At 49.9% G+C, this 9,854-nt stretch overlaps 29 non-coding genes across 29 annotated transcripts; all 29 read left to right on the top strand.

Moving 5' to 3' along the window:
- Nucleotides 1–177: 177 nt before the first annotated feature.
- LOC128128585 (5S ribosomal RNA) lies at nucleotides 178–296 on the top strand. The gene has a single exon (XR_008226581.1). It is a non-coding gene; the product is annotated as a 5S ribosomal RNA (ribosomal RNA).
- A 220-nt stretch (nucleotides 297–516) lies between these two features.
- Nucleotides 517–635, top strand: LOC128130303 (5S ribosomal RNA). The gene has a single exon (XR_008228227.1). It is a non-coding gene; the product is annotated as a 5S ribosomal RNA (ribosomal RNA).
- Nucleotides 636–852: 217 nt separating this feature from the next.
- Nucleotides 853–971, top strand: LOC128130487 (5S ribosomal RNA). Its single transcript, XR_008228412.1, has one exon. It is a non-coding gene; the product is annotated as a 5S ribosomal RNA (ribosomal RNA).
- Nucleotides 972–1,192: 221 nt separating this feature from the next.
- On the top strand, nucleotides 1,193–1,311 carry LOC128128586 (5S ribosomal RNA). The gene has a single exon (XR_008226582.1). It is a non-coding gene; the product is annotated as a 5S ribosomal RNA (ribosomal RNA).
- Nucleotides 1,312–1,531: 220 nt separating this feature from the next.
- On the top strand, nucleotides 1,532–1,650 carry LOC128128587 (5S ribosomal RNA). Its single transcript, XR_008226583.1, has one exon. It is a non-coding gene; the product is annotated as a 5S ribosomal RNA (ribosomal RNA).
- A 220-nt stretch (nucleotides 1,651–1,870) lies between these two features.
- LOC128130304 (5S ribosomal RNA) lies at nucleotides 1,871–1,989 on the top strand. The gene has a single exon (XR_008228228.1). It is a non-coding gene; the product is annotated as a 5S ribosomal RNA (ribosomal RNA).
- Nucleotides 1,990–2,206: 217 nt separating this feature from the next.
- On the top strand, nucleotides 2,207–2,325 carry LOC128130488 (5S ribosomal RNA). The gene has a single exon (XR_008228413.1). It is a non-coding gene; the product is annotated as a 5S ribosomal RNA (ribosomal RNA).
- A 223-nt stretch (nucleotides 2,326–2,548) lies between these two features.
- On the top strand, nucleotides 2,549–2,667 carry LOC128128588 (5S ribosomal RNA). The gene has a single exon (XR_008226584.1). It is a non-coding gene; the product is annotated as a 5S ribosomal RNA (ribosomal RNA).
- Nucleotides 2,668–2,886: 219 nt separating this feature from the next.
- Nucleotides 2,887–3,005, top strand: LOC128130048 (5S ribosomal RNA). The gene has a single exon (XR_008227971.1). It is a non-coding gene; the product is annotated as a 5S ribosomal RNA (ribosomal RNA).
- Nucleotides 3,006–3,225: 220 nt separating this feature from the next.
- On the top strand, nucleotides 3,226–3,344 carry LOC128128589 (5S ribosomal RNA). The gene has a single exon (XR_008226586.1). It is a non-coding gene; the product is annotated as a 5S ribosomal RNA (ribosomal RNA).
- A 220-nt stretch (nucleotides 3,345–3,564) lies between these two features.
- LOC128130297 (5S ribosomal RNA) lies at nucleotides 3,565–3,683 on the top strand. The gene has a single exon (XR_008228221.1). It is a non-coding gene; the product is annotated as a 5S ribosomal RNA (ribosomal RNA).
- A 223-nt stretch (nucleotides 3,684–3,906) lies between these two features.
- On the top strand, nucleotides 3,907–4,025 carry LOC128130672 (5S ribosomal RNA). The gene has a single exon (XR_008228595.1). It is a non-coding gene; the product is annotated as a 5S ribosomal RNA (ribosomal RNA).
- Nucleotides 4,026–4,245: 220 nt separating this feature from the next.
- Nucleotides 4,246–4,364, top strand: LOC128128590 (5S ribosomal RNA). Its single transcript, XR_008226587.1, has one exon. It is a non-coding gene; the product is annotated as a 5S ribosomal RNA (ribosomal RNA).
- Nucleotides 4,365–4,582: 218 nt separating this feature from the next.
- Nucleotides 4,583–4,701, top strand: LOC128128591 (5S ribosomal RNA). Its single transcript, XR_008226588.1, has one exon. It is a non-coding gene; the product is annotated as a 5S ribosomal RNA (ribosomal RNA).
- A 220-nt stretch (nucleotides 4,702–4,921) lies between these two features.
- Nucleotides 4,922–5,040, top strand: LOC128128592 (5S ribosomal RNA). The gene has a single exon (XR_008226590.1). It is a non-coding gene; the product is annotated as a 5S ribosomal RNA (ribosomal RNA).
- Nucleotides 5,041–5,259: 219 nt separating this feature from the next.
- Nucleotides 5,260–5,378, top strand: LOC128128593 (5S ribosomal RNA). Its single transcript, XR_008226591.1, has one exon. It is a non-coding gene; the product is annotated as a 5S ribosomal RNA (ribosomal RNA).
- Nucleotides 5,379–5,598: 220 nt separating this feature from the next.
- On the top strand, nucleotides 5,599–5,717 carry LOC128128595 (5S ribosomal RNA). The gene has a single exon (XR_008226596.1). It is a non-coding gene; the product is annotated as a 5S ribosomal RNA (ribosomal RNA).
- Nucleotides 5,718–5,936: 219 nt separating this feature from the next.
- On the top strand, nucleotides 5,937–6,055 carry LOC128130618 (5S ribosomal RNA). The gene has a single exon (XR_008228541.1). It is a non-coding gene; the product is annotated as a 5S ribosomal RNA (ribosomal RNA).
- Nucleotides 6,056–6,272: 217 nt separating this feature from the next.
- Nucleotides 6,273–6,391, top strand: LOC128130489 (5S ribosomal RNA). The gene has a single exon (XR_008228414.1). It is a non-coding gene; the product is annotated as a 5S ribosomal RNA (ribosomal RNA).
- A 221-nt stretch (nucleotides 6,392–6,612) lies between these two features.
- On the top strand, nucleotides 6,613–6,731 carry LOC128128596 (5S ribosomal RNA). The gene has a single exon (XR_008226598.1). It is a non-coding gene; the product is annotated as a 5S ribosomal RNA (ribosomal RNA).
- Nucleotides 6,732–6,950: 219 nt separating this feature from the next.
- On the top strand, nucleotides 6,951–7,069 carry LOC128130049 (5S ribosomal RNA). Its single transcript, XR_008227972.1, has one exon. It is a non-coding gene; the product is annotated as a 5S ribosomal RNA (ribosomal RNA).
- Nucleotides 7,070–7,290: 221 nt separating this feature from the next.
- LOC128128599 (5S ribosomal RNA) lies at nucleotides 7,291–7,409 on the top strand. Its single transcript, XR_008226600.1, has one exon. It is a non-coding gene; the product is annotated as a 5S ribosomal RNA (ribosomal RNA).
- A 220-nt stretch (nucleotides 7,410–7,629) lies between these two features.
- On the top strand, nucleotides 7,630–7,748 carry LOC128130298 (5S ribosomal RNA). The gene has a single exon (XR_008228222.1). It is a non-coding gene; the product is annotated as a 5S ribosomal RNA (ribosomal RNA).
- Nucleotides 7,749–7,970: 222 nt separating this feature from the next.
- LOC128130673 (5S ribosomal RNA) lies at nucleotides 7,971–8,089 on the top strand. Its single transcript, XR_008228596.1, has one exon. It is a non-coding gene; the product is annotated as a 5S ribosomal RNA (ribosomal RNA).
- A 220-nt stretch (nucleotides 8,090–8,309) lies between these two features.
- LOC128128602 (5S ribosomal RNA) lies at nucleotides 8,310–8,428 on the top strand. The gene has a single exon (XR_008226604.1). It is a non-coding gene; the product is annotated as a 5S ribosomal RNA (ribosomal RNA).
- A 218-nt stretch (nucleotides 8,429–8,646) lies between these two features.
- On the top strand, nucleotides 8,647–8,765 carry LOC128128604 (5S ribosomal RNA). Its single transcript, XR_008226605.1, has one exon. It is a non-coding gene; the product is annotated as a 5S ribosomal RNA (ribosomal RNA).
- A 220-nt stretch (nucleotides 8,766–8,985) lies between these two features.
- Nucleotides 8,986–9,104, top strand: LOC128128605 (5S ribosomal RNA). Its single transcript, XR_008226608.1, has one exon. It is a non-coding gene; the product is annotated as a 5S ribosomal RNA (ribosomal RNA).
- Nucleotides 9,105–9,323: 219 nt separating this feature from the next.
- LOC128128607 (5S ribosomal RNA) lies at nucleotides 9,324–9,442 on the top strand. Its single transcript, XR_008226609.1, has one exon. It is a non-coding gene; the product is annotated as a 5S ribosomal RNA (ribosomal RNA).
- Nucleotides 9,443–9,662: 220 nt separating this feature from the next.
- LOC128128610 (5S ribosomal RNA) lies at nucleotides 9,663–9,781 on the top strand. Its single transcript, XR_008226612.1, has one exon. It is a non-coding gene; the product is annotated as a 5S ribosomal RNA (ribosomal RNA).
- The last annotated feature ends 73 nt before the right edge of the window (nucleotides 9,782–9,854 follow it).

Below are 9,854 nucleotides of genomic sequence, written 5' to 3' on the forward strand. Positions count from 1 at the left end.
TTTTTTTTTCCTTTCTTGTTATGTCTATGCTCGGGCGGCCTCCGGTTCAATGTTGATCGTTTTCGTGTTTCCCTGAACGGAGCTGATCCCTCACGTGGGTCCCACGCCTCGCGTACGAAAGCAAACGAGGTTCTGCGTCTTGTAAGACATAAAAACAATTACCACGGATAGTATTTCGGGTGCGATCATACCAGCACTAATGCACCGGATCCCATCAGAACTCCGCAGTTAAGCGTGCTTGGGCGAGAGTAGTACTAGGATGGGTGACCCCCTGGGAAGTCCTCGTGTTGCACCCCCTTTTTCGTTGCCCGTTTGCGTTTTTTTAGGTTTTAGGTGCGTTTTTTTTTTCCTTTCTTGTTATGTCTATGCTCGGGCGGCATCCGGTTCAATGTTGATCGTTTTCGTGTTTCCCTGAACGGAGCCGATCCCTCACGTGGGTCCCACGCCTCGCGTACGAAAGCAAACGAGGTTCTGCGTCTTGTAAGACATAAAAACAATTACCACGGATAGTATTTCGGGTGCGATCGTACCAGCACTAATGCACCGGATCCCATCAGAACTCCGCAGTTAAGCGTGCTTGGGCGAGAGTAGTACTAGGATGGGTGACCCCCTGGGAAGTCCTCGTGTTGCACCCCTTTTTCGTTGCCCGTTTGCGTTTTTTTAGGTTTTAGTTGCGTTTTTTTTCCTTTCTTGCTATGTCTATGCTCGGGCGGCATCCGGTTCAATGTTGATCGTTTTCGTGTTTCCCTGAACGGAGCCGATCCCTCATGTGGGTCCCACGCCTCGCGTACGAAAGCAAACGAGGTTCTTCGTCTTGTAAGACATAAAAACAATTACCACGGATAGTATTTCGGGTGCGATCATACCAGCACTAATGCACCGGATCCCATCAGAACTCCGCAGTTAAGCGGGCTTGGGCGAGAGTAGTACTAGGATGGGTGACCCCCTGGGAAGTCCTCGTGTTGCACCCCCTTTTTCGTTGCCCGTTTGCGTTTTTTTAGCTTTTAGGTGCGTTTTTTTTTTTCCTTTTTTGTTATGTCTATGCTCGGGCGGCATCCGGTTCAATGTTGATCGTTTTCGTGTTTCCCTGAACGGAGCCGATCCCTCACGTGGGTCCCACGCCTCGCGTACGAAAGCAAACGAGGTTCTGCGTCTTGTAAGACATAAAAACAATTACCACGCATAGTATTTCGGGTGCGATCATACCAGCACTAATGCACCGGATCCCATCAGAACTCCGCAGTTAAGCGTGCTTGGGCGAGAGTAGTACTAGGATGGGTGACCCCCTGGGAAGTCCTCGTGTTGCACCCCCTTTTTCGTTGCCCGTTTGCGTTTTTTTAGGTTTTAGGTGCGTTTTTTTTTTCCTTTCTTGTTATGTCTATGCTCGGGCGGCATCCGGTTCAATGTTGATCGTTTTCGTGTTTCCCTGAACGGAGCTGATCCCTCACGTGGGTCCCACGCCTCGCGTACGAAAGCAAACGAGGTTCTGCGTCTTGTAAGACATAAAAACAATTACCACGGATAGTATTTCGGGTGCGATCATACCAGCACTAATGCACCGGATCCCATCAGAACTCCGCAGTTAAGCGTGCTTGGGCGAGAGTAGTACTAGGATGGGTGACCCCCTGGGAAGTCCTCGTGTTGCACCCCCTTTTTCGTTGCCCGTTTGCGTTTTTTTAGGTTTTAGGTGCGTTTTTTTTTTCCTTTCTTGTTATGTCTATGCTCGGGCGGCATCCGGTTCAATGTTGATCGTTTTCGTGTTTCCCTGAACGGAGCCGATCCCTCACGTGGGTCCCACGCCTCGCGTACGAAAGCAAACGAGGTTCTGCGTCTTGTAAGACATAAAAACAATTACCACGGATAGTATTTCGGGTGCGATCGTACCAGCACTAATGCACCGGATCCCATCAGAACTCCGCAGTTAAGCGTGCTTGGGCGAGAGTAGTACTAGGATGGGTGACCCCCTGGGAAGTCCTCGTGTTGCACCCCTTTTTCGTTGCCCGTTTGCGTTTTTTTAGGTTTTAGTTGCGTTTTTTTTCCTTTCTTGCTATGTCTATGCTCGGGCGGCATCCGGTTCAATGTTGATCGTTTTCGTGTTTCCCTGAACGGAGCCGATCCCTCATGTGGGTCCCACGCCTCGCGTACGAAAGCAAACGAGGTTCTTCGTCTTGTAAGACATAAAAACAATTACCACGGATAGTATTTCGGGTGCGATCATACCAGCACTAATGCACCGGATCCCATCAGAACTCCGCAGTTAAGCGGGCTTGGGCGAGAGTAGTACTAGGATGGGTGACCCCCTGGGAAGTCCTCGTGTTGCACCCCCTTTTTCGTTGCCCGTTTGCGTTTTTTTAGCTTTTAGGTGCGTTTTTTTTTTTTTCCTTTTTTGTTATGTCTATGCTCGGGCGGCATCCGGTTCAATGTTGATCGTTTTCGTGTTTCCCTGAACGGAGCCGATCCCTCACGTGGGTCCCACGCCTCGCGTACGAAAGCAAACGAGGTTCTGCGTCTTGTAAGACATAAAAACAATTACCACGGATAGTATTTCGGGTGCGATCATACCAGCACTAATGCACCGGATCCCATCAGAACTCCGCAGTTAAGCGTGCTTGGGCGAGAGTAGTACTAGGATGGGTGACCCCCTGGGAAGTCCTCGTGTTGCACCCCCTTTTTCGTTGCCCGTTTGCGTTTTTTTAGGTTTTAGGTGCGTTTTTTTTTCCTTTCTTGTTATGTCTATGCTCGGGCGGCATCCGGTTCAATGTTGATCGTTTTCGTGTTTCCCTGAACGGAGCCGATCCCTCACGTGGGTCCCACGCCTCGCGTACGAAAGCAAACGAGGTTCTGCGTCTTGTAAGACATAAAAACAATTACCACGGATAGTATTTCGGGTGCGATCATACCAGCACTAATGCACCGGATCCCATTAGAACTCCGCAGTTAAGCGTGCTTGGGCGAGAGTAGTACTAGGATGGGTGACCCCCTGGGAAGTCCTCGTGTTGCACCCCCTTTTTCGTTGCCCGTTTGCGTTTTTTTAGGTTTTAGGTGCGTTTTTTTTTTCCTTTCTTGTTATGTCTATGCTCGGGCGGCATCCGGTTCAATGTTGATCGTTTTCGTGTTTCCCTGAACGGAGCCGATCCCTCACGTGGGTCCCACGCCTCGCGTACGAAAGCAAACGAGGTTCTGCGTCTTGTAAGACATAAAAACAATTACCACGGATAGTATTTCGGGTGCGATCATACCAGCACTAATGCACCGGATCCCATCAGAACTCCGCAGTTAAGCGTGCTTGGGCGAGAGTAGTACTAGGATGGGTGACCCCCTGGGAAGTCCTCGTGTTGCACCCCCTTTTTCGTTGCCCGTTTACGTTTTTTTAGGTTTTATGTGCGTTTTTTTTTTCCTTTCTTGTTATGTCTATGCTCGGGCGGCATCCGGTTCAATGTTGATCGTTTTCGTGTTTCCCTGAACGGAGCCGATCCCTCACGTGGGTCCCACGCCTCGCGTACGAAAGCAAACGAGGTTCTGCGTCTTGTAAGACATAAAAACAATTACCACGGATAGTATTTCGGGTGCGATCATACCAGCACTAATGCACCGGATCCCATCTGAACTCCGCAGTTAAGCGTGCTTGGGCGAGAGTAGTACTAGGATGGGTGACCCGCTGGGAAGTCCTCGTGTTGCACCCCCTTTTTCGTTGCCCGTTTGCGTTTTTTTAGGTTTTAGGTGCGTTTTTTTTTTTTTCCTTTCTTGTTATGTCTATGCTCGGGCGGCATCCGGTTCAATGTTGATCGTTTTCGTGTTTCCCTGAACGGAGCCGATCCCTCACGTGGGTCCCACGCCTCGCGTACGAAAGCAAACGAGGTTCTGCGTCTTGTAAGACATAAAAACAATTACCACGGATAGTATTTCGGGTGCGATCATACCAGCACTAATGCACCGGATCCCATCAGAACTCCGCACTTAAGCGTGCTTGGGCGAGAGTAGTACTAGGATGGGTGACCCCCTGGGAAGTCCTCGTGTTGCACCCCCTTTTTCGTTGCCCGTTTGCGTTTTTTTAGGTTTTAGGTGCGTTTTTTTTTTCCTTTCTTCTTATGTCTATGCTCGAGCGGCATCCGGTTCAATGTTGATCGTTTTCGTGTTTCCCTGAACGGAGCCGATCCCTCACGTGGGTCCCACGCCTCGCGTACGAAAGCAAACGAGGTTCTGCGTCTTGTAAGACATAAAAACAACTACCACGGATAGTATTTCGGGTGCGATCATACCAGCACTAATGCACCGGATCCCATCAGAACTCCGCAGTTAAGCGTGCTTGGGCGAGAGTAGTACTAGGATGGGTGACCCCCTGGGAAGTCCTCGTGTTGCACCCCTTTTTCGTTGCCCGTTTGCGTTTTTTTAGGTTTTAGTTGCGTTTTTTTTTCCTTTCTTGCTATGTCTATGCTCGGGCGGCATCTGGTTCAATGTTGATCGTTTTCGTGTTTCCCTGAACGGAGTCGATCCCTCACGTGGGTCCCACGCCTCGCGTACGAAAGCAAACGAGGTTCTGCGTCTTGTAAGACATAAAAACAATTACCACGGATAGTATTTCGGGTGCGATCATACCAGCACTAATGCACCGGATCCCATCAGAACTCCGCAGTTAAGCGTGCTTGGGCGAGAGTAGTACTAGGATGGGTGACCCCCTGGGAAGTCCTCGTGTTGCACCCCCTTTTTCGTTGCCCGTTTGCGTTTTTTTAGGTTTTAGGTGCGTTTTTTTTTTCCTTTCTTGTTATGTCTATGCTCGGGCGGCATCCGGTTCAATGTTGATCGTTTTCGTGTTTCCCTGAACGGAGCCGATCCCTCACGTGGGTCCCACGCCTCGCGTACGAAAGCAAACGAGGTTCTGCGTCTTGTAAGACATAAAAACAATTACCACGGATAGTATTTCGGGTGCGATCATACCAGCACTAATGCACCGGATCCCATCAGAACTCCGCAGTTAAGCGTGCTTGGGCGAGAGTAGTACTAGGATGGGTGACCCCCTGGGAAGTCCTCGTGTTGCACCCCCTTTTTCGTTGCCCGTTTGCGTTTTTTTAGGTTTTAGGTGCGTTTTTTTTTCCTTTCTTGTTATGTCTATGCTCGAGCGGCATCCGGTTCAATGTTGATCGTTTTCGTGTTTCCCTGAACGGAGCCGATCCCTCACGTGGGTCCCACGCCTCGCGTACGAAAGCAAACGAGGTTCTGCGTCTTGTAAGACATAAAAACAATTACCACGGATAGTATTTCGGGTGCGATCATACCAGCACTAATGCACCGGATCCCATCAGAACTCCGCAGTTAAGCGTGCTTGGGCGAGAGTAGTACTAGGATGGGTGACCCCCTGGGAAGTCCTCGTGTTGCACCCCCTTTTTCGTTGCCCGTTTGCGTTTTTTTAGGTTTTAGGTGCGTTTTTTTTTTCCTTTCTTGTTATGTCTATGCTCGGGCGGCATCCGGTTCAATGTTGATCGTTTTCGTGTTTCCCTGAACGGAGCTGATCCCTCACGTGGGTCCCACGCCTCGCGTACGAAAGCAAACGAGGTTCTGCGTCTTGTAAGACATAAAAACAATTACCACGGATAGTATTTCGGGTGCGATCATACCAGCACTAATGCACCGGATCCCATCAGAACTCCGCAGTTAAGCGTGCTTGGGCGAGAGTAGTACTAGGATGGGTGACCCCCTGGGAAGTCCTCGTGTTGCACCCCCTTTTTCGTTGCCCGTTTGCGTTTTTTTAGGTTTTAGGTGCGTTTTTTTTTCCTTTCTTGTTATGTCTATGCTCGGGCGGCATCCGGTTCAATGTTGATCGTTTTCGTGTTTCCCTGAACGGAGCCGATCCCTCACGTGGGTCCCACGCCTCGCGTACGAAAGCAAACGAGGTTCTGCGTCTTGTAAGACATAAAAACAATTACCACGGATAGTATTTCGGGTGCGATCGTACCAGCACTAATGCACCGGATCCCATCAGAACTCCGCAGTGAAGCGTGCTTGGGCGAGAGTAGTACTAGGATGGGTGACCCCCTGGGAAGTCCTCGTGTTGCACCCCTTTTTCGTTGCCCGTTTGCGTTTTTTTAGGTTTTAGTTGCGTTTTTTTTCCTTTCTTGCTATGTCTATGCTCGGGCGGCATCCGGTTCAATGTTGATCGTTTTCGTGTTTCCCTGAACGGAGCCGATCCCTCATGTGGGTCCCACGCCTCGCGTACGAAAGCAAACGAGGTTCTTCGTCTTGTAAGACATAAAAACAATTACCACGGATAGTATTTCGGGTGCGATCATACCAGCACTAATGCACCGGATCCCATCAGAACTCCGCAGTTAAGCGGGCTTGGGCGAGAGTAGTACTAGGATGGGTGACCCCCTGGGAAGTCCTCGTGTTGCACCCCCTTTTTCGTTGCCCGTTTGCGTTTTTTTAGCTTTTAGGTGCGTTTTTTTTTTTCCTTTTTTGTTATGTCTATGCTCGGGCGGCATCCGGTTCAATGTTGATCGTTTTCGTGTTTCCCTGAACGGAGCCGATCCCTCACGTGGGTCCCACGCCTCGCGTACGAAAGCAAACGAGGTTCTGCGTCTTGTAAGACATAAAAACAATTACCACGGATAGTATTTCGGGTGCGATCATACCAGCACTAATGCACCGGATCCCATCAGAACTCCGCAGTTAAGCGTGCTTGGGCGAGAGTAGTACTAGGATGGGTGACCCCCTGGGAAGTCCTCGTGTTGCACCCCCTTTTTCGTTGCCCGTTTGCGTTTTTTTAGGTTTTAGGTGCGTTTTTTTTTCCTTTCTTGTTATGTCTATGCTCGGGCGGCATCCGGTTCAATGTTGATCGTTTTCGTGTTTCCCTGAACGGAGCCGATCCCTCACGTGGGTCCCACGCCTCGCGTACGAAAGCAAACGAGGTTCTGCGTCTTGTAAGACATAAAAACAATTACCACGGATAGTATTTCGGGTGCGATCATACCAGCACTAATGCACCGGATCCCATTAGAACTCCGCAGTTAAGCGTGCTTGGGCGAGAGTAGTACTAGGATGGGTGACCCCCTGGGAAGTCCTCGTGTTGCACCCCCTTTTTCGTTGCCCGTTTGCGTTTTTTTAGGTTTTAGGTGCGTTTTTTTTTTTCCTTTCTTGTTATGTCTATGCTCGGGCGGCATCCGGTTCAATGTTGATCGTTTTCGTGTTTCCCTGAACGGAGCCGATCCCTCACGTGGGTCCCACGCCTCGCGTACGAAAGCAAACGAGGTTCTGCGTCTTGTAAGACATAAAAACAATTACCACGGATAGTATTTCGGGTGCGATCATACCAGCACTAATGCACCGGATCCCATCAGAACTCCGCAGTTAAGCGTGCTTGGGCGAGAGTAGTACTAGGATGGGTGACCCCCTGGGAAGTCCTCGTGTTGCACCCCCTTTTTCGTTGCCCGTTTACGTTTTTTTAGGTTTTATGTGCGTTTTTTTTTTCCTTTCTTGTTATGTCTATGCTCGGGCGGCATCCGGTTCAATGTTGATCGTTTTCGTGTTTCCCTGAACGGAGCCGATCCCTCACGTGGGTCCCACGCCTCGCGTACGAAAGCAAACGAGGTTCTGCGTCTTGTAAGACATAAAAACAATTACCACGGATAGTATTTCGGGTGCGATCATACCAGCACTAATGCACCGGATCCCATCTGAACTCCGCAGTTAAGCGTGCTTGGGCGAGAGTAGTACTAGGATGGGTGACCCGCTGGGAAGTCCTCGTGTTGCACCCCCTTTTTCGTTGCCCGTTTGCGTTTTTTTAGGTTTTAGGTGCGTTTTTTTTTTTTCCTTTCTTGTTATGTCTATGCTCGGGCGGCATCCGGTTCAATGTTGATCGTTTTCGTGTTTCCCTGAACGGAGCCGATCCCTCACGTGGGTCCCACGCCTCGCGTACGAAAGCAAACGAGGTTCTGCGTCTTGTAAGACATAAAAACAATTACCACGGATAGTATTTCGGGTGCGATCATACCAGCACTAATGCACCGGATCCCATCAGAACTCCGCACTTAAGCGTGCTTGGGCGAGAGTAGTACTAGGATGGGTGACCCCCTGGGAAGTCCTCGTGTTGCACCCCCTTTTTCGTTGCCCGTTTGCGTTTTTTTAGGTTTTAGGTGCGTTTTTTTTTTCCTTTCTTCTTATGTCTATGCTCGAGCGGCATCCGGTTCAATGTTGATCGTTTTCGTGTTTCCCTGAACGGAGCCGATCCCTCACGTGGGTCCCACGCCTCGCGTACGAAAGCAAACGAGGTTCTGCGTCTTGTAAGACATAAAAACAACTACCACGGATAGTATTTCGGGTGCGATCATACCAGCACTAATGCACCGGATCCCATCAGAACTCCGCAGTTAAGCGTGCTTGGGCGAGAGTAGTACTAGGATGGGTGACCCCCTGGGAAGTCCTCGTGTTGCACCCCTTTTTCGTTGCCCGTTTGCGTTTTTTTAGGTTTTAGTTGCGTTTTTTTTTCCTTTCTTGCTATGTCTATGCTCGGGCGGCATCTGGTTCAATGTTGATCGTTTTCGTGTTTCCCTGAACGGAGTCGATCCCTCACGTGGGTCCCACGCCTCGCGTACGAAAGCAAACGAGGTTCTGCGTCTTGTAAGACATAAAAACAATTACCACGGATAGTATTTCGGGTGCGATCATACCAGCACTAATGCACCGGATCCCATCAGAACTCCGCAGTTAAGCGTGCTTGGGCGAGAGTAGTACTAGGATGGGTGACCCCCTGGGAAGTCCTCGTGTTGCACCCCCTTTTTCGTTGCCCGTTTGCGTTTTTTTAGGTTTTAGGTGCGTTTTTTTTTTCCTTTCTTGTTATGTCTATGCTCGGGCGGCATCCGGTTCAATGTTGATCGTTTTCGTGTTTCCCTGAACGGAGCCGATCCCTCACGTGGGTCCCACGCCTCGCGTACGAAAGCAAACGAGGTTCTGCGTCTTGTAAGACATAAAAACAATTACCACGGATAGTATTTCGGGTGCGATCATACCAGCACTAATGCACCGGATCCCATCAGAACTCCGCAGTTAAGCGTGCTTGGGCGAGAGTAGTACTAGGATGGGTGACCCCCTGGGAAGTCCTCGTGTTGCACCCCCTTTTTCGTTGCCCGTTTGCGTTTTTTTAGGTTTTAGGTGCGTTTTTTTTTCCTTTCTTGTTATGTCTATGCTCGAGCGGCATCCGGTTCAATGTTGATCGTTTTCGTGTTTCCCTGAACGGAGCCGATCCCTCACGTGGGTCCCACGCCTCGCGTACGAAAGCAAACGAGGTTCTGCGTCTTGTAAGACATAAAAACAATTACCACGGATAGTATTTCGGGTGCGATCATACCAGCACTAATGCACCGGATCCCATCAGAACTCCGCAGTTAAGCGTGCTTGGGCGAGAGTAGTACTAGGATGGGTGACCCCCTGGGAAGTCCTCGTGTTGCACCCCCTTTTTCGTTGCCCGTTTGCGTTTTTTTAGGTTTTAGGTGCGTTTTTTTTTTCCTTTCTTGTTATGTCTATGCTCGGGCGGCATCCGGTTCAATGTTGATCGTTTTCGTGTTTCCCTGAACGGAGCTGATCCCTCACGTGGGTCCCACGCCTCGCGTACGAAAGCAAACGAGGTTCTGCGTCTTGTAAGACATAAAAACAATTACCACGGATAGTATTTCGGGTGCGATCATACCAGCACTAATGCACCGGATCCCATCAGAACTCCGCAGTTAAGCGTGCTTGGGCGAGAGTAGTACTAGGATGGGTGACCCCCTGGGAAGTCCTCGTGTTGCACCCCCTTTTTCGTTGCCCGTTTGCGTTTTTTTAGGTTTTAGGTGCGTTTTTTTTTCCTTTCTTGTTATGTCTATGCT

The sequence above is a fragment of the Lactuca sativa genome, chromosome 1, assembly GCF_002870075.4.
Source record: "Lactuca sativa cultivar Salinas chromosome 1, Lsat_Salinas_v11, whole genome shotgun sequence".
Classification (NCBI taxonomy): Eukaryota; Viridiplantae; Streptophyta; class Magnoliopsida; order Asterales; family Asteraceae; genus Lactuca; species Lactuca sativa.